We start from the raw sequence: 19,668 nt of genomic DNA on the forward strand, positions 1-19,668 counted from the left end.
GCCGTATAAAGTTATGTGTAATACTCTGAATCGCGCATTGATTTCCTCAGGGGAGGTAGTTCGAGTAGAGCCACCATCCTGAAGCGCCGTGATGTAGGATGCAGCACGAGGTGGGCGGGGAAGGTTGGCCAGGGTTTTAACGGGCCGGTCACCAGCACCAAAGCGGCGTGCTCTGGCCTCTCTGCCGAGGAATGAGAGCTCTCTGTTGGCCTCCTCCGCAAATTCTGAGTATTTCTCGCGAATGCAAGCAAGAGTATCAGAGCTGGGGTAGAGAGCATGGACAGAGTCCAAAGACATGATTTCTGATTCTAGTTGATCAAGTGTGCTTGCGAATGGAGCGTAAAATCCCTGACTGTTTAGAAATGCATACACCGCGACAACCTTAAAACCCTCCCAAAGTGTGGCTGGAGAATCCACAGAGCCCTTGTTAAGCTCAAAATAGTTAGTGATCGCGGTCTGGACCTCGTCACAGAAGACAGAATCTCGAAGCGCATTCAGGGGGAGCCGCCAGGTGAAGGTCCGCCGAGGGGATTGGGGTAAACGAAGGTTAAGCTGTACCAGCGCATGATCCGAAAGGGTGCGCGCCATATGATCAACCGAGATAAGCCAGGAAAGGATATCTGGAGTGGTGATGAAGAGATCCAGATGGGATCAACCGCTGCAAGTTCCAGTGATGCAAGTGCCCTCGCAGGTATTAGTGCGCATGTGGCGCCAGGCATCGTACAGGGAGTTTTCGGCAAGGATGGAGCTAAGGAGAGCCACGGAGCGAGGGTCTGAAGCATAAGGGCCAGAACGGTCCAAGACTGTGGAGAGTGTCACATTAAAGTCCCCCCCCCACCAGAGGAGCGCAGCAGGGCCTAGGGACCAGATGTAGTGCCAGATTTGCACAAAAAAAATTCAGGTCATCCGTGTTAGGGCCGTATACTGCAGTAATTGTTAAAGGTTGGACCTGCAGGGAGCCATGGAGAATCACGTAGTGCCCTTCGGTGTCAGTGAGTACCTGGGACGTTTTCCAAGGGAGTCCCCTGTGTATCAGAATGGACACCCCCCGGGAGTAGTTGGAGTAGAAAGAGGAGTGTGATTCTCCCCAGTGTCAGGAATGTAGTCTGTTGACAGTTGCAGGTAGCAGGTGGGTTTCTTGTAACAGACAGGTGTCCACTTTGTACAGAAGGAGGTGGGCGTGGATTAGTTGGGCTTTACGGAGGTCATTTAGACTGTGGATATTCCATGTTCAAAGTACAGTGTCTGTCATGCCGTAGTAGTGAAGGGAAGAGAGGAAAGCAGTGCAGTCAGGTGCTTGGAGTGGGAACGCATGGTGGTGCAAAGCAACTAAGAAAAGGATGAGCAGTGTAGCAGTGGAGGGGATGCACATGGGCCGGCAAACACTAGCCTAAGCAGGGAGCTGGGCACTAAGGGAGGAGCATTTGCCATAGGATGGAGGATGGAAGTTGGTGTCGCACCCAAGAGCATGACCTTTGGGGTGTGTGCCATGCAATGCACCAAAGTCGTGCAGAGAGTATGTGTAACGGTGGTGTGATGCAAGCAATATGTCAATGGAATATCCAAATATAAAAAACAGCATTGCCTCAGGAGGAGGCTGAACATCCCAGATAACCCCCCATGCAAGCTTACCCCACACACACAAGGAAGTGCTGCAACATAGAACGTGCAAAATAACAACAGAATGCATACGGTCGAAAATCAAAGCGCCGCAGAAGGAGGACGCGAATATCTAATACCCACCCTCCCTCCGCCCACTCCAACCCCCCAAACAGGTTGAGAAACCACCCACAGCCACTCTGGGGAACCGCAACTTGGGAAGGGGGGATCAATAGCAAAGTGGGAATCATCCCGCGGAGGCAAGGCGTCACAGGGTAGTCCCCTGCCCAAGAGGGCAGGGTGGCCAAGCCAGATGTGGAAGCAGACTGCAGGATATATCTCAGCCTAAGAAGGTGAACAGATAAGCCAGGCCCCTAGACCTAGCAGCAGGAGGCAAACATCCAAAATGGCAAGGAGGCGCAATGCAGACATGTCAAACAGATAAACATGCAATTATGAAGGGAGAGATCAACAGCCCAGGGCACTAAAAAAATCGTGTCAGTCATTTTCGCTGAGGTTGCCTGCATCTGAGTCCTGAGAGTTAGCTAGGGCGGAGCGGTGGGTGCGATCCAGTTTCTTGGCGAAGGCAAGAGCGCCCTTAGGATCCGTGAAGACCAGAGTCATGGAGCCCTGCCTGCTTCGCAATTTGGCCGGGTAAGCCAGAGAGTATGAGATCTCATGTTTTTGTAAAATGCGCTTTGCGGGCAGAAACTCGCGGCGGGCAGCATGCACCTCCTGAGTATCGTCGGGGTAGAATGACAGTGAGTTGCCCTGGTGACGTATTTCCCCTTTTTCCCTGGCCGCCCGGAGGATTGCGTCGCGATCCCGGAAATTTAGGATTTTGGCGATGATAGGACGAGCTGGCAATCCGGCGGCAGGAGGGAGGCCAAGGGAGCGGTGCGCTCTTTCCACAAAAAAGACTGGGGAGAGCACATTACCGAACAGTTCACGCACCAGTTGCTCCTCATAGTCTTCCATTCCCGAAATGTTGGTAGACTCAGGCACCCCGTGATGCGGGGTGCCTGCAGGAGCGCGCCTCCAAATCTTCGTTCATGGTGTGTATTAGTTACAGGATTTTGTCCATTTGGAGTAGTGAGTGTCGGCATCCTCAGCGTCGGAGACCATTGACTCGACATGCAGCAACCGGTTGTTGTGAGAGTCCAGACAGGATTCGACCACATCGAGGCGAGAGGACAGCTGTTCCAACTGGGTGGCATGCCGGAGACTGCGGATTTGACATCCAACATGATGGCTTTGATGTCATCTTCACGAGAGGCGGTCATCCCTGTGGGGGCAGTCTGGTCGCCCCCGTCGATGGTCGCGCCCTTTTGGCGCGTCTGTCTGCACTGGTCGAAAGTGAGCCTTGGTTGTTTGGGGTCAGCCTTTCCCATATAGGCACCCCAAGAGATGAGGAGTGTGCAGAGGGAGCTTAGCAGGGGGTGAGGGAGCAATGACCAGTCCTGCAGCGGCCCGAGTGGAGAATCAGTGGAGCCAGGAGGCAGAGTAAAAGAGGTATCCGCCGAACGTCCGCCTTAAGGAGGCGCCAGCCAGGCCTCTGGACCGGTGTGGTGGGTGAGCCAGGGAGGTATGCCACCACGCAGGCAGAACGGATCTGAAGAGTGGGTCTCCAGCAGAGTCTTTTACCCCCACGCAGAAAGTCTTGACGGGGAGTGCGACCGAGGCAGACAAGGGCAGCGGAGATGCGAGGAGGCCGCACAACTCACCCACACGATGCCAGACCCATCAGGCACAGAGCCAAAACAGAAGGATTGGTGCAGATTGTGAGAAGCGGTGCCTCCTTGTACGTGCGCGCGCCCCCAAACCCCGCCTCGGTGGCCTCCGCAGTCTGCGCACTTACCCCTGGTGACGATCACAAGCCTTAGCGATTATCAGAAGACAGGTGGGGGCCCGACAGGAGGAGCAGGTAAATGCAGGCTGAGCAGGTGTGACTCGCAGGCTGCCGTGAGTGGCGGCAAACAGGAATACCTAGAGCAGGGCGGCCATCGATCGGGGGGCCGCTAGTGGGCCGCAGTCCGCAGGGAAGAGTAGCAACCCGCAGCATGGAGTCGTGGGAGGCACGCCATCCTCTTCACCAGACCCGATGGCGGAAAGCCTCTACAGTGAGTGCCGGAGTCCTGCGCGAGGCTCCCACCCATGAGCAGGCCGGGCTGGGTGGTACGACTTGCGCACTCCCGACACCGCCGCTAAGTACCCACACAGTAACGAGACTTACTGGCACTGACGTAGATTGGGCATACAGAGCTGGAGGTTAGCCACCAGGAGATCGCAGGCAAGCAGCACAGGCTGAACTAGGCAGGGCGCTTATGATGCAGGGCTCGGACCCAGGACACACGCGTCACTGGAGCCAAGCACCGCAGGGTCGTAGGGCAGCGGGAGACAGGCCAAACTGCACCCCGGGGTCAAGTAAGTAGCGAGGGCAGGGTTACAGGCTTCGATGAGTATCAGGTCTGCAGGATTTTAGCGGATTAAAGGCTTGGCCGGCAGAGCCCTCTCAAGGTGCGGACATCTTGCAGCTGGCTAAGCCACGCCCCCCCAAGACCTGCTAACCTTCAGAAGACTTCTTAAGACCAAGCTGTTCGAGCAGTAGCAGCACTTCCCCCCTTCTCCCCTAACGCCTTGAGACCCTCACAGGTGAGTAGTGCGCTCTACAAATGCATTGATTGATTGAATGCACTGTAAGAGAGCCATACATTAGGCCTCCTATACTTTATATGGAAAAAGGAAAGCAGCTTTCATATGGGCAGGACAGGCCCTTTTAGGCATGCTGCTACCCTTTCATTGCCATTGTGGCATCACTCCTTAGCAACCACAGCTGAAAGCCCAAGATCAGATTGGACATGGTTTGGATTCCCCCACACCCTAGAAATAAGGAACGATGCACACTAATGTATAACACCAACTGCAGTAAAGCTGTTTCTTTCACCAAATAGCGTAAATGCTTAAACTTTGCACTGTGTCTGACCCCTCTCCCCACCCCCACATTGTATTGTATTGTATTGTGGCATACTTGTATAGCCCGACCTGTCACCACCAAGGGCATCCTGGCGCTTTGACCCATAATTCAGCGAAAACAGTAGCTCAGCCTATCCTGGGAAAAAGGTGAGTTTTCAGAGCCTTTCTAAAAGCTAGGAGATCTTCAAGGCTTCTCAAGGATATTGGCAGAGAGTTCCAGAGTTTGGCCGCCGCTACATCCTTCCAAGGCCACCAACGGGCCTATGTAAAGTTTTTTAAAAAGCCTGTCTGGGCCTTACCTTGTGAACTGCCCTGCTCCGTACAGCAACCTGCAGTGCTGTGGCAGCGGCAAGCAATCATTGGACCAGCTGATGCACTGCAGAAATGATGATTTAGATGATAGACTGCCTCGAGTAAAATGGCTGCCTCTTCCACCACTGCAGACTTGCGCGCGTGGGAAGCAGTCGGAAATTGAGTCCTTGGCTTCCCGCCTGCCACACCCTTGCCCATCTCGGCACAGGCGCGTTGGGAAAGGGTGTGGTGACAAGCTCTCCACCCTCTGATTGACTTGGAGGGTTTGCGATCCCGGGCTTGTATTTAAAACCCCCGGGGCTAACTTTACCTCCACGCCATCAGGGGGTGGAGACTGCGCCTCGCAGCTAGGTCTTTGCCAAGCTGATGACATCACAGCCTGCAGGGCTTCTGTGAGGTTGTCAGCCCCGCAAACATGTCGGCTTCTTTGGGCCCGGCAGGGGATGTGAGGATGTGGTCCATTGGCTAGACTGCCGACTTTGGTGCTGGAAACCAAGGTTCGAGCCTCGGGGGTCGCGTTTGCATCCTGTGATTCTGGGCAAATCACTTAATCTCCCTGCGCCTACCCAAAAAGGCAAAAACAACAAAATGAACGTGTCCTTGTGTAATGAAACTCGGACTCATCCGTGAGCGGGCAGACAGTGCCCCTGTTCTTTTAGCAGCATTATACATAATAAGAGTAGAAGTTCTAAACTGCAATAAAGGTTTTGTTTTTATATATGAGCTGAGCATTTATTGTTGAATGTAGGGTGGGCAGATCGCCGCCCTGGTGCTGCTCAATACACAGTGACACACTCTTCAAGTGCTTCACTATCCTCAGCGCATGCGCAGTCATAACCAAAGGAAATCCTGCGCATGTGTACTTGTGACAAACCGCGTGTCCTGTGCATGCGCAGCTGCACATAATCAGAGTGGCTCTTGTCTCGCGCGGTCTGTTGTCTGTTGTGTCCTCTCAGGGCCCGGCCGCTCCTCACAGAGCAATGCACAAGAGGTGAGGGAAGACATGGGTTCGAGGCAGCGGTCCAAGTGCAATAAAGTATGAGAACTGCAGGGGGCGGGCATGTGGGGGCGGGGCCTGTGAGTGTGGGGCAGGCCTGTAAATGGGGGTCGGGCCTGTGGGTGAGTGGGGGGCTTGTGGGTGGGGGGTGGTGCCTGTGGATATGAATGCGCCCTCCTCTGCCGGGGGCGGGTCAGGCCTGTGCCCAGTTGCGCTCTCGCTGGCGGCAGCCCCGCAGCGGCATTCTTACCATCCACAACAGGTTAGTTTGGGAACTGCAAGGAGGGCGGGGCCTTTGGGGGTGGGGCCTGTGGATGTGGGGTATGTGGTTTTGGGGGTGGTCGCTGAATCTCAAGTTGCACATTCTTACCTTTCTCCTGGTCCACTGCAACCATGGACTTTGCCCATTTCCTGACCGCATCTATAAATGATGTTTTTGACACAAGTGTGTGCATATGAGCATCTTTTAATCTGGCTGATCTGGGACTTGCCGCAAATATTTTTTTTAAAGCCATGCTCTTGTATTTACAATCAGCAGAAGCTCATGTAGTGAGTGCTGGTGCTGTTCCTGACCTCCCATTCGGTTTGTGGAATTGCCCCTTTGTGGATACAGATCACGCCTACTGAGCTCTTATCGTGCTTCAGTGCTCAGGCCTGATGTGGCTGCCTTCACAGCTTTATCCTAAACCTTAGCTTGTACTTTAGTCAAGGGTACACAGATTTGAAATTGGAATTATCTTTTAATTCCCAACCATGTTGTATCCCCCTGAGATTTAGGCCTGAAGATGCTGTGATAACGCACATTGAGAATATAGACATAAGGAAAGCAAATTACAATAATCTTACAAAGATTGAAAGAAAAGCCCTGGGAAGATATTGAGAAGAAGCCTCACCGAGTCATAAAACCAGTGGATTAAGAAGGTGCCATTTTGATTCAGTCAGCAGATAACTACAGAGAGGCATATCGTAGCCTATTAGGAGACACCAGAAATGACAAAGTGTAGCAAACGAATCCAACTGAAACACTTCAGAAAGAGATTAATGTTTTGGATGAAGAGACCAAGAATGAAGAATGGATCACTGGAAAGGAAGCTGAATTTTTGATTACAGTGAAAGCTAAGATACCCTATTTTTATATTCCTAAAATACATAAACAGAGAACTCCTCCACATGGGCGCACTATCGTCTCGGCGTAGGTTCCGTTCTCGAGCCACTTTCCAAATTTTTGGATTGGTTTTATGGCCACTTGTCTCGGAAATTAGGTCCTACGTTAAAGACACAAAAAACCTGTTGAATATCATCTTGGATCCAGAGTTTGTTGTAACTTTCGAACTCATGATGTGCCTTGATGTGGAAGCCTTATACGCTAGCATTTACTGAGAAGAAAGCCTTCGAGTCATTGAAGGCATCCTAAATGAAAGGGAGTGGCCTTTGAAGCATTAGTCAAGTGGACTATACAACTAGCATGCTTCGCCCTAACCAGGAACTTCTTCCAATTTGAAGATACCATCTACTTACAATTACATGGAACTTCAATGGGAAGCGCTTTCACGCCTAGCATAGCCTGTCTCTATGTACACCAATTCGAACAACAGAACAAATGGAATAATAACCTCCTTTAAACAGGAGCTACGTCTGTGGTGCAGATGCATAGATGATGTCTTCATCATCTGACATGGCACCTTGGAGAATGCAAACCGCTTCTTAGATTAGCTTTACAGCCGAAACAAATTGAGATTCGCCATGACTACAAGCAATGATGAATTACCATTTCTTGATGTCTCGCAGATGGTCATCAAACGTTATACAAAACCTACAGATAAGAATAGCCTCTTCCACTTTCAAAGTGCACACCCACACGTACTTTCGAAAATTTACCAGTTGGACAGTTTCTCCGCATAAGAAAAAAATGCTCCAATATTGCTTTACTACAGTGAAGCAGCAGTCGTACTTGGAATCGAGGACGGGCCCACTTGTGGAGTCCATACAGGACTTGATTGTGTGCTTCCCGGACCACACTTCCCAGAATGCACAGTCTCATTTGAGCCTCCCATCGGTGGGTGTGTTATATATTAAATGGGGAAGTGGGTCGGCAGGTTGGGCACACCGCTTCCGTTAAAGCCCCTGAAGAGAAGCAAATGGAGCTTTGAAACGCGTCGGGCAGATCCCGTACGGAGCGGCGTCTACGAGTGGATCCCCGCCCTCACCTATACATAAACCAAGCTGCTGTTCGCATGCTACTCAAAGGTGGACACCTTCGAGCATTGATTTATACGCGGCCGTCCAGCCGCGGAGTATGCACCACCCCGGTACCCTGGGGGTCACTACAGTGAAGCAGCAGTCGTACTTGGAATCGAGGACGGGCCCACTTGTGGAGTCCATTCAGGACTTGATTGTGTGCTCCCGGACCACACTTCCCAGAATGCACAGTCTCATTTGAGCCTCCCATCGGTGGGTGTGTTATATATTAAATGGGGAAGTGGGTCGGCAGGTTGTGCACACCACTTCCGTTAAAGCCCCAGAAGAGAAGCAAATGGAGCTTCGAAACGCGTCGGGCAGATCCCGTACGGAGCGGCGTCTACGAGTGGATCCGTGCCCTCACCTATACATAAACCAAGCTGCTGTTCGCGTGCTACTCAAAGGTGGACACGTTTGAGCATTGATTTATACGCGGCCGTCCAGCCGCGGAGTATGCACCACCCCGGTACCCTGGGGGTCACTACAGTGAAGCAGCAGTCGTACTTGGAATCGAGGACGGGCCCACTTGTGGAGTCCATACAGGACTTGATTGTGTGCTTCCCGGACCACACTTCCCAGAATGCACAGTCTCATTTGAGCCTCCCATCGGTGGGTGTGTTATATATTAAATGGGGAAGTGGGCCGGCAGGTTGCGCACACCGCTTCCGTTAAAGCCCCTGAAGTGAAGCAAATGGAGCTTCAAAACACGTCGGGCAGATCCCGTACGGAGCGGCATCTACGAGTGGATCCCTGCCCTCACCTATACATAAACCAAGCTGCTGTTCGCGTGCTAGTCAAAGGTGGACACCTTCGAGCATTGATTTATACACGGCCGTCCAGCCGCGGAGTATGCACCACCCCGGTACCCTGGGGGTCACTACAGTGAAGCAGCAGTCGTACTTGGAATCAAGGACGGGCCCACTTGTGGAGCCCATACAGGACTTGATTGGCCACTCGCAGGCTGCCGTGAGTGGCGGCAAACAGGAATACCTAGAGCAGGGCGGCCATCGATCGGGGGGCCGCTAGTGGGCCGCAGTCCGCAGGGAAGAGTAGCAACCCGCAGCATGGAGTCGTGGGAGGCACGCCATCCTCTTCACCAGACCCGATGGCGGAAAGCCTCTACAGTGAGTGCCGGAGTCCTGCGCGAGGCTCCCACCCATGAGCAGGCCGGGCTGGGTGGTACGACTTGCGCACTCCCGACACCGCCGCTAAGTACCCACACAGTAACGAGACTTACTGGCACTGACGTAGATTGGGCATACAGAGCTGGAGGTTAGCCACCAGGAGATCGCAGGCAAGCAGCACAGGCTGAACTAGGCAGGGCGCTTATGATGCAGGGCTCGGACCCAGGACACACGCGTCACTGGAGCCAAGCACCGCAGGGTCGTAGGGCAGCGGGAGACAGGCCAAACTGCACCCCGGGGTCAAGTAAGTAGCGAGGGCAGGGTTACAGGCTTCGATGAGTATCAGGTCTGCAGGATTTTAGCGGATTAAAGGCTTGGCCGGCAGAGCCCACTCAAGGTGCGGACATCTTGCAGCTGGCTAAGCCACGCCCCCCCAAGACCTGCTAACCTTCAGAAGACTTCTTAAGACCAAGCTGTTCGAGCAGTAGCAGCACTTCCCCCCTTCTCCCCTAACGCCTTGAGACCCTCACAGGTGAGTAGTGCGCTCTACAAATGCATTGATTGATTGAATGCACTGTAAGAGAGCCATACATTAGGCCTCCTATACTTTATATGGAAAAAGGAAAGCAGCTTTCATATGGGCAGGACAGGCCCTTTTAGGCATGCTGCTACCCTTTCATTGCCATTGTGGCATCACTCCTGAGCAACCACAGCTGAAAGCCCAAGATCAGATTGGACATGGTTTGGATTCCCCCACACCCTAGAAATAAGGAACGATGCACACTAATGTATAACACCAACTGCAGTAAAGCTGTTTCTTTCACCAAATAGCGTAAATGCTTAAACTTTGCACTGTGTCTGACCCCTCTCCCCACCCCCACATTGTATTGTATTGTATTGTGGCATACTTGTATAGCCCGACCTGTCACCACCAAGGGCATCCTGGCGCTTTGACCCATAATTCAGCGAAAACAGTAGCTCAGCCTATCCTGGGAAAAAGGTGAGTTTTCAGAGCCTTTCTAAAAGCTAGGAGATCTTCAAGGCTTCTCAAGGATATTGGCAGAGAGTTCCAGAGTTTGGCCGCCGCTACATCCTTCCAAGGCCACCAACGGGCCTATGTAAAGTTTTTTAAAAAGCCTGTCTGGGCCTTACCTTGTGAACTGCCCTGCTCCGTACAGCAACCTGCAGTGCTGTGGCAGCGGCAAGCAATCATTGGACCAGCTGATGCACTGCAGAAATGATGATTTAGATGATAGACTGCCTCGAGTAAAATGGCTGCCTCTTCCACCACTGCAGACTTGCGCGCGTGGGAAGCAGTCGGAAATTGAGTCCTTGGCTTCCCGCCTGCCACACCCTTGCCCATCTCGGCACAGGCGCGTTGGGAAAGGGTGTGGTGACAAGCTCTCCACCCTCTGATTGACTTGGAGGGTTCGCGATCCCGGGCTTGTATTTAAAACCCCCGGGGCTAACTTTACCTCCACGCCATCAGGGGGTGGAGACTGCGCCTCGCAGCTAGGTCTTTGCCAAGCTGATGACATCACAGCCTGCAGGGCTTCTGTGAGGTTGTCAGCCCCGCAAACATGTCGGCTTCTTTGGGCCCGGCAGGGGATGTGAGGATGTGGTCCATTGGCTAGACTGCCGACTTTGGTGCTGGAAACCAAGGTTCGAGCCTCGGGGGTCGCGTTTGCATCCTGTGATTCTGGGCAAATCACTTAATCTCCCTGCGCCTACCCAAAAAGGCAAAAACAACAAAATGAACGTGTCCTTGTGTAATGAAACTCGGACTCATCCGTGAGCGGGCAGACAGTGCCCCTGTTCTTTTAGCAGCATTATACATAATAAGAGTAGAAGTTCTAAACTGCAATAAAGGTTTTGTTTTTATATATGAGCTGAGCATTTATTGTTGAATGTAGGGTGGGCAGATCGCCGCCCTGGTGCTGCTCAATACACAGTGACACACTCTTCAAGTGCTTCACTATCCTCAGCGCATGCGCAGTCATAACCAAAGGAAATCCTGCGCATGTGTACTTGTGACAAACCGCGTGTCCTGCGCATGCGCAGCTGCACATAATCAGAGTGGCTCTTGTCTCGCGCGGTCTGTTGTCTGTTGTGTCCTCTCAGGGCCCGGCCGCTCCTCACAGAGCAATGCACAAGAGGTGAGGGAAGACATGGGTTCGAGGCAGCGGTCCAAGTGCAATAAAGTATGAGAACTGCAGGGGGCGGGCATGTGGGGGCGGGGCCTGTGAGTGTGGGGCAGGCCTGTAAATGGGGGTCGGGCCTGTGGGTGAGTGGGGGGCTTGTGGGTGGGGGGTGGTGCCTGTGGATATGAATGCGCCCTCCTCTGCCGGGGGCGGGTCAGGCCTGTGCCCAGTTGCGCTCTCGCTGGCGGCAGCCCCGCAGCGGCATTCTTACCATCCACAACAGGTTAGTTTGGGAACTGCAAGGAGGGCGGGGCCTTTGGGGGTGGGGCCTGTGGATGTGGGGTCTGTGGTTTTGGGGGTGGTCGCTGAATCTCAAGTTGCACATTCTTACCTTTCTCCTGGTCCACTGCAACCATGGACTTTGCCCATTTCCTGACCGCATCTATAAATGATGTTTTTGACACAAGTGTGTCCATATGAGCATCTTTTAATCTGGCTGATCTGGGACTTGCCGCAAATATTTTTTTTAAAGCCATGCTCTTGTATTTACAATCAGCAGAAGCTCATGTAGTGAGTGCTGGTGCTGTTCCTGACCTCCCATTCGGTTTGTGGAATTGCCCCTTTGTGGATACAGATCACGCCTACTGAGCTCTTATCGTGCTTCAGTGCTCAGGCCTGATGTGGCTGCCTTCACAGCTTTATCCTAAACCTTAGCTTGTACTTTAGTCAAGGGTACACAGATTTGAAATTGGAATTATCTTTTAATTCCCAACCATGTTGTATCCCCCTGAGATTTAGGCCTGAAGATGCTGTGATAACGCACATTGAGAATATAGACATAAGGAAAGCAAATTACAATAATCTTACAAAGATTGAAAGAAAAGCCCTGGGAAGATATTGAGAAGGAGCCTCACCGAGTCATAAAACCAGTGGATTAAGAAGGCGCCATTTTGATTCAGTCAGCAGATAACTACAGAGAGGCATATCGTAGCCTATTAGGAGACACCAGAAATGACAAAGTGTAGCAAACGAATCCAACTGAAACACTTCAGAAAGAGATTAATGTTTTGGATGAAGAGGCCAAGAATGAAGAATGGATCACTGGAAAGGAAGCTGAATTTTTGATTACAGTGAAAGCTAAGATACCCTATTTTTATATTCCTAAAATACATAAACAGAGAACTCCTCCACATGGGCGCACTATCGTCTCGGCGTAGGTTCCGTTCTCGAGCCACTTTCCAAATTTTTGGATTGGTTTTATGGCCACTTGTCTCGGAAATTAGGTCCTACGTTAAAGACACAAAAAACCTGTTGAATATCATCTTGGATCCAGAGTTTGTTGTAACTTTCGAACTCATGATGTGCCTTGATGTGGAAGCCTTATACGCTAGCATTTACTGAGAAGAAAGCCTTCGAGTCATTGAAGACATCCTAAATGAAAGGGAGTGGCCTTTGAAGCATTAGTCAAGTGGACTATACAACTAGCATGCTTCGCCCTAACCAGGAACTTCTTCCAATTTGAAGATACCATCTACTTACAATTACATGGAACTTCAATGGGAAGCGCTTTCACGCCTAGCATAGCCTGTCTCTATGTACACCAATTCGAACAACAGAACAAATGGAATAATAACCTCCTTTAAACAGGAGCTACGTCTGTGGTGCAGATGCATAGATGATGTCTTCATCATCTGACATGGCACCTTGGAGAATGCAAACCGCTTCTTAGATTAGCTTTACAGCCGAAACAAATTGAGATTCGGCATGACTACAAGCAATGATGAATTACCATTTCTTGATGTCTCGCAGATGGTCATCAAACGTTATACAAAACCTACAGATAAGAATAGCCTCTTCCACTTTCAAAGTGCACACGCACACGTACTTTCGAAAATTTACCAGTTGGACAGTTTCTCCGCATAAGAAAAAAATGCTCCAATATTGCTTTACTACAGTGAAGCAGCAGTCGTACTTGGAATCGAGGACGGGCCCACTTGTGGAGTCCATACAGGACTTGATTGTGTGCTTCCCGGACCACACTTCCCAGAATGCACAGTCTCATTTGAGCCTCCCATCGGTGGGTGTGTTATATATTAAATGGGGAAGTGGGTCGGCAGGTTGCGCACACCGCTTCCGTTAAAGCCCCTGAAGAGAAGCAAATGGAGCTTTGAAACGCGTCGGGCAGATCCCGTACGGAGCGGCGTCTACGAGTGGATCCCCGCCCTCACCTATACATAAACCAAGCTGCTGTTCGCATGCTACTCAAAGGTGGACACCTTCGAGCATTGATTTATACGCGGCCGTCCAGCCGCGGAGTATGCACCGCCCCGGTACCCTGGGGGTCACTACAGTGAAGCAGCAGTCGTACTTGGAATCGAGGACGGGCCCACTTGTGGAGTCCATTCAGGACTTGATTGTGTGCTCCCGGACCACACTTCCCAGAATGCACAGTCTCATTTGAGCCTCCCATCGGTGGGTGTGTTATATATTAAATGGGGAAGTGGGTCGGCAGGTTGCGCACACCACTTCCGTTAAAGCCCCAGAAGAGAAGCAAATGGAGCTTCGAAACGCGTCGGGCAGATCCCGTACGGAGCGGCGTCTACGAGTGGATCCGTGCCCTCACCTATACATAAACCAAGCTGCTGTTCGCGTGCTACTCAAAGGTGGACACGTTTGAGCATTGATTTATACGCGGCCGTCCAGCCGCGGAGTATGCACCACCCCGGTACCCTGGGGGTCACTACAGTGAAGCAGCAGTCGTACTTGGAATCGAGGACGGGCCCACTTGTGGAGTCCATACAGGACTTGATTGTGTGCTTCCCGGACCACACTTCCCAGAATGCACAGTCTCATTTGAGCCTCCCATCGGTGGGTGTGTTATATATTAAATGGGGAAGTGGGCCGGCAGGTTGCGCACACCGCTTCCGTTAAAGCCCCTGAAGTGAAGCAAATGGAGCTTCAAAACACGTCGGGCAGATCCCGTACGGAGCGGCATCTACGAGTGGATCCCTGCCCTCACCTATACATAAACCAAGCTGCTGTTCGCGTGCTAGTCAAAGGTGGACACCTTCGAGCATTGATTTATACGCGGCCGTCCAGCCGCGGAGTATGCACCACCCCGGTACCCTGGGGGTCACTACAGTGAAGCAGCAGTCGTACTTGGAATCAAGGACGGGCCCACTTGTGGAGCCCATACAGGACTTGATTGGCCACTCGCAGGCTGCCGTGAGTGGCGGCAAACAGGAATACCTAGAGCAGGGCGGCCATCGATCGGGGGGCCGCTAGTGGGCCGCAGTCCGCAGGGAAGAGTAGCAACCCGCAGCATGGAGTCGTGGGAGGCACGCCATCCTCTTCACCAGACCCGATGGCGGAAAGCCTCTACAGTGAGTGCCGGAGTCCTGCGCGAGGCTCCCACCCATGAGCAGGCCGGGCTGGGTGGTACGACTTGCGCACTCCCGACACCGCCGCTAAGTACCCACACAGTAACAAGACTTACTGGCACTGACGTAGATTGGGCATACAGAGCTGGAGGTTAGCCACCAGGAGATCGCAGGCAAGCAGCACAGGCTGAACTAGGCAGGGCGCTTATGATGCAGGGCTCGGACCCAGGACACACGCGTCACTGGAGCCAAGCACCGCAGGGTCGTAGGGCAGCGGGAGACAGGCCAAACTGCACCCCGGGGTCAAGTAAGTAGCGAGGGCAGGGTTACAGGCTTCGATGAGTACCAGGTCTGCAGGATTTTAGCGGATTAAAGGCTTGGCCGGCAGAGCCCACTCAAGGTGCGGACATCTTGCAGCTGGCTAAGCCACGCCCCCCCAAGACCTGCTAACCTTCAGAAGACTTCTTAAGACCAAGCTGTTCGAGCAGTAGCAGCACTTCCCCCCTTCTCCCCTAACGCCTTGAGACCCTCACAGGTGAGTAGTGCGCTCTACAAATGCATTGATTGATTGAATGCACTGTAAGAGAGCCATACATTAGGCCTCCTATACTTTATATGGAAAAAGGAAAGCAGCTTTCATATGGGCAGGACAGGCCCTTTTAGGCATGCTGCTACCCTTTCATTGCCATTGTGGCATCACTCCTTAGCAACCACAGCTGAAAGCCCAAGATCAGATTGGACATGGTTTGGATTCCCCCACACCCTAGAAATAAGGAACGATGCACACTAATGTATAACACCAACTGCAGTAAAGCTGTTTCTTTCACCAAATAGCGTAAATGCTTAAACTTTGCACTGTGTCTGACCCCTCTCCCCACCCCCACATTGTATTGTATTGTATTGTGGCATACTTGTATAGCCCGACCTGTCACCACCAAGGGCATCCTGGCGCTTTGACCCATAATTCAGCGAAAACAGTAGCTCAGCCTATCCTGGGAAAAAGGTGAGTTTTCAGAGCCTTTCTAAAAGCTAGGAGATCTTCAAGGCTTCTCAAGGATATTGGCAGAGAGTTCCAGAGTTTGGCCGCCGCTACATCCTTCCAAGGCCACCAACGGGCCTATGTAAAGTTTTTTAAAAAGCCTGTCTGGGCCTTACCTTGTGAACTGCCCTGCTCCGTACAGCAACCTGCAGTGCTGTGGCAGCGGCAAGCAATCATTGGACCAGCTGATGCACTGCAGAAATGATGATTTAGATGATAGACTGCCTCGAGTAAAATGGCTGCCTCTTCCACCACTGCAGACTTGCGCGCGTGGGAAGCAGTCGGAAATTGAGTCCTTGGCTTCCCGCCTGCCACACCCTTGCCCATCTCGGCACAGGCGCGTTGGGAAAGGGTGTGGTGACAAGCTCTCCACCCTCTGATTGACTTGGAGGGTTCGCGATCCCGGGCTTGTATTTAAAACCCCCGGGGCTAACTTTACCTCCACGCCATCAGGGGGTGGAGACTGCGCCTCGCAGCTAGGTCTTTGCCAAGCTGATGACATCACAGCCTGCAGGGCTTCTGTGAGGTTGTCAGCCCCGCAAACATGTCGGCTTCTTTGGGCCCGGCAGGGGATGTGAGGATGTGGTCCATTGGCTAGACTGCCGACTTTGGTGCTGGAAACCAAGGTTCGAGCCTCGGGGGTCGCGTTTGCATCCTGTGATTCTGGGCAAATCACTTAATCTCCCTGCGCCTACCCAAAAAGGCAAAAACAACAAAATGAACGTGTCCTTGTGTAATGAAACTCGGACTCATCCGTGAGCGGGCAGACAGTGCCCCTGTTCTTTTAGCAGCATTATACATAATAAGAGTAGAAGTTCTAAACTGCAATAAAGGTTTTGTTTTTATATATGAGCTGAGCATTTATTGTTGAATGTAGGGTGGGCAGATCGCCGCCCTGGTGCTGCTCAATACACAGTGACACACTCTTCAAGTGCTTCACTATCCTCAGCGCATGCGCAGTCATAACCAAAGGAAATCCTGCGCATGTGTACTTGTGACAAACCGCGTGTCCTGCGCATGCGCAGCTGCACATAATCAGAGTGGCTCTTGTCTCGCGCGGTCTGTTGTCTGTTGTGTCCTCTCAGGGCCCGGCCGCTCCTCACAGAGCAATGCACAAGAGGTGAGGGAAGACATGGGTTCGAGGCAGCGGTCCAAGTGCAATAAAGTATGAGAACTGCAGGGGGCGGGCATGTGGGGGCGGGGCCTGTGAGTGTGGGGCAGGCCTGTAAATGGGGGTCGGGCCTGTGGGTGAGTGGGGGGCTTGTGGGTGGGGGGTGGTGCCTGTGGATATGAATGCGCCCTCCTCTGCCGGGGGCGGGTCAGGCCTGTGCCCAGTTGCGCTCTCGCTGGCGGCAGCCCCGCAGCGGCATTCTTACCATCCACAACAGGTTAGTGTGGGAACTGCAAGGAGGGCGGGGCCTTTGGGGGTGGGGCCTGTGGATGTGGGGTCTGTGGTTTTGGGGGTGGTCGCTGAATCTCAAGTTGCACATTCTTACCTTTCTCCTGGTCCACTGCAACCATGGACTTTGCCCATTTCCTGACCGCATCTATAAATGATGTTTTTGACACAAGTGTGTCCATATGAGCATCTTTTAATCTGGCTGATCTGGGACTTGCCGCAAATATTTTTTTTAAAGCCATGCTCTTGTATTTACAATCAGCAGAAGCTCATGTAGTGAGTGCTGGTGCTGTTCCTGACCTCCCATTCGGTTTGTGGAATTGCCCCTTTGTGGATACAGATCACGCCTACTGAGCTCTTATCGTGCTTCAGTGCTCAGGCCTGATGTGGCTGCCTTCACAGCTTTATCCTAAACCTTAGCTTGTACTTTAGTCAAGGGTACACAGATTTGAAATTGGAATTATCTTTTAATTCCCAACCATGTTGTATCCCCCTGAGATTTAGGCCTGAAGATGCTGTGATAACGCACATTGAGAATATAGACATAAGGAAAGCAAATTACAATAATCTTACAAAGATTGAAAGAAAAGCCCTGGGAAGATATTGAGAAGAAGCCTCACCGAGTCATAAAACCAGTGGATTAAGAAGGCGCCATTTTGATTCAGTCAGCAGATAACTACAGAGAGGCATATCGTAGCCTATTAGGAGACACCAGAAATGACAAAGTGTAGCAAACGAATCCAACTGAAACACTTCAGAAAGAGATTAATGTTTTGGATGAAGAGGCCAAGAATGAAGAATGGATCACTGGAAAGGAAGCTGAATTTTTGATTACAGTGAAAGCTAAGATACCCTATTTTTATATTCCTAAAATACATAAACAGAGAACTCCTCCACATGGGCGCACTATCGTCTCGGCGTAGGTTCCGTTCTCGAGCCACTTTCCAAATTTTTGGATTGGTTTTATGGCCACTTGTCTCGGAAATTAGGTCCTACGTTAAAGACACAAAAAACCTGTTGAATATCATCTTGGATCCAGAGTTTGTTGTAACTTTCGAACTCATGATGTGCCTTGATGTGGAAGCCTTATACGCTAGCATTTACTGAGAAGAAAGCCTTCGAGTCATTGAAGACATCCTAAATGAAAGGGAGTGGCCTTTGAAGCATTAGTCAAGTGGACTATACAACTAGCATGCTTCGCCCTAACCAGGAACTTCTTCCAATTTGAAGATACCATCTACTTACAATTACATGGAACTTCAATGGGAAGCGCTTTCACGCCTAGCATAGCCTGTCTCTATGTACACCAATTCGAACAACAGAACAAATGGAATAATAACCTCCTTTAAACAGGAGCTACGTCTGTGGTGCAGATGCATAGATGATGTCTTCATCATCTGACATGGCACCTTGGAGAATGCAAACCGCTTCTTAGATTAGCTTTACAGCCGAAACAAATTGAGATTCGCCATGACTACAAGCAATGATGAATTACCATTTCTTGATGTCTCGCAGATGGTCATCAAACGTTATACAAAACCTACAGATAAGAATAGCCTCTTCCACTTTCAAAGTGCACACCCACACGTACTTTCGAAAATTTACCAGTTGGACAGTTTCTCCGCATAAGAAAAAAATGCTCCAATATTGCTTTACTACAGTGAAGCAGCAGTCGTACTTGGAATCGAGGACGGGCCCACTTGTGGAGTCCATACAGGACTTGATTGTGTGCTTCCCGGACCACACTTCCCAGAATGCACAGTCTCATTTGAGCCTCCCATCGGTGGGTGTGTTATATATTAAATGGGGAAGTGGGTCGGCAGGTTGCGCACACCGCTTCCGTTAAAGCCCCTGAAGAGAAGCAAATGGAGCTTTGAAACGCGTCGGGCAGATCCCGTACGGAGCGGCGTCTACGAGTGGATCCCCGCCCTCACCTATACATAAACCAAGCTGCTGTTCGCATGCTACTCAAAGGTGGACACCTTCGAGCATTGATTTATACGCGGCCATCCAGCCGCGGAGTATGCACCACCCCGGTACCCTGGGGGTCATTACAGTGAAGCAGCAGTCGTACTTGGAATCGAGGACGGGCCCACTTGTGGAGTCCATTCAGGACTTGATTGTGTGCTCCCGGACCACACTTCCCAGAATGCACAGTCTCATTTGAGCCTCCCATCGGTGGGTGTGTTATATATTAAATGGGGAAGTGGGTCGGCAGGTTGCGCACACCACTTCCGTTAAAGCCCCAGAAGAGAAGCAAATGGAGCTTCGAAACGCGTCGGGCAGATCCCGTACGGAGCGGCGTCTACGAGTGGATCCGTGCCCTCACCTATACATAAACCAAGCTGCTGTTCGCGTGCTACTCAAAGGTGGACATGTTTGAGCATTGATTTATACGCGGCCGTCCAGCCGCGGAGTATGCACCACCCCGGTACCCTGGGGGTCACTACAGTGAAGCAGCAGTCG

The sequence above is a fragment of the Lissotriton vulgaris genome, unplaced genomic scaffold, assembly GCF_964263255.1.
Source record: "Lissotriton vulgaris unplaced genomic scaffold, aLisVul1.2 SCAFFOLD_620, whole genome shotgun sequence".
Taxonomy (NCBI): domain Eukaryota; kingdom Metazoa; phylum Chordata; class Amphibia; order Caudata; family Salamandridae; genus Lissotriton; species Lissotriton vulgaris.